Source organism: Euleptes europaea, chromosome 6 (genome assembly GCF_029931775.1).
Source record: "Euleptes europaea isolate rEulEur1 chromosome 6, rEulEur1.hap1, whole genome shotgun sequence".
NCBI classification, from domain to species: domain Eukaryota; kingdom Metazoa; phylum Chordata; class Lepidosauria; order Squamata; family Sphaerodactylidae; genus Euleptes; species Euleptes europaea.
The window spans coordinates 9,175,470-9,176,906 of record NC_079317.1 but is presented as its reverse complement, the minus strand read 5'-3'; the positions used below and the strand labels follow the sequence as shown (position 1 = coordinate 9,176,906).

The 1,437-nt window shown below is 49.5% G+C and overlaps 1 non-coding gene across 1 annotated transcript; it reads left to right on the top strand.

Annotated features, from left to right (window-relative positions):
* Nucleotides 1–1,095: 1,095 nt before the first annotated feature.
* On the top strand, nucleotides 1,096–1,173 carry TRNAT-UGU (transfer RNA threonine (anticodon UGU)). The gene has a single exon. It is a non-coding gene; the product is annotated as a tRNA-Thr (tRNA).
* Nucleotides 1,174–1,437: the final 264 nt, after the last annotated feature.

Genomic DNA, 1,437 nt, shown 5'->3' with positions numbered 1-1,437 from the left:
AAGAAGAAGAAGAAGAAGAAGAGTTGATTTTTATATGCCGACTTTCTCTACCACTTAAAGGAGACTCAAACCGGCTTACAATCACCTTCCCTTCCCCTCCCCCAAACAGACACCCTGTGAGATAGGTTGGGCTGAGAGAATGTGACTTGCCCAAGGTCACCCAGCTGGCTTTGTGTGGAGGAGTGGGGGGAAAATCCGGTTCACCAGATTAGCCTCCGCCACTCATGTAGAATTAGCTACCTAGGGAGGTGGTGAGCTCCCCCTCACTGGCAGTCTTTAAGCAGAGGCTGGACAAGCACTTGTCAAAGATGCTCCTGTCAGGCCTTGCTCCCTCTAGCAGGAGTAAAGGCTCTTGACATGAGTTAGACCAGTTTCTGGCTCCACGTCAAGTCCTGGTTCTCATGCCAGTAGCATCTGTGTACAGTTTCGTTCGTCCTGTTTGCCACAGCTATGCTGTTGTTCAGTCTCCCTTTCCTGGGAACCGCTTATCTCGGGGCTGCTTGGCCACGTTTACTTTCACAGTCGAATTGCTTTTAAACATGTAACCTGCCTATGTTTCCCCATTACTAACCTTACCTGCGTGTAAGCAGTCAGTTCTTTAATCTGTCTTTTTGCTCCTAATAAAGTATTACTGCTTCAGGACTACCTGCCTGGATGAGTTTGCTTATGGGATGCTAGGGACAGACGCCTGATCCTGACAGCTCTGGACTGATCCTGCATTGAGCAGGGGGTTGGAGTAGATGGCCTGTTTGGCCCCTTCCAACTCTATGATTCTATAAGATGTTGACTGCATCACATCATGGAGACCAACCACAGTAATGTGCTAAGGGGAGGCTTGTGGCTACACAACAGGCACCCCCACACACAGTGCACACAATGTGTGCCCGTGTTTCCAGAATGCCCACCATGGGGACGTGGTTGTGGAAAGTGTCATCAAGTTGCAGCTCACTTATGGCGACCCTGTAGGGTTTTCAAGGCATGAGGCCAACAGAGGTGGTTTGCTATTGCCTGCGACTTCATAGTGACCCTGGAACTCCTTGGTGGTCTCCCATTCAAATACTAAACCAGGGCTGGCCCTGCTTAGCTTCTGAGATCTGGGCTGTGGCTCAGTGGTAGAGCATCTGCTTTGTGTGCAGAAGATCCCAGGTTCAATCCCTGGCATCTTCAGTTCAAGGGACCAGGCAAGTAGGTGATGTGAAAGACCTCTGCCTGAGACCCTAGAGAGCTGCTGCTGGTCTGAGTAGACAATACTGACTTTGATGGACCAAGGGTCTGATTCAGTATAAGGCAGCTTCATGTGTCCGTGTGTTGTGTTTAGCCTGGGCCATCAACATGGGGATGAGGTTAAAAACAAAACAAAACACCATGCCATGCAAACGAACCCTGAACATATGAAGCCATAAGACCACTAGGTTGCATTCATATCCTTCAACCTCT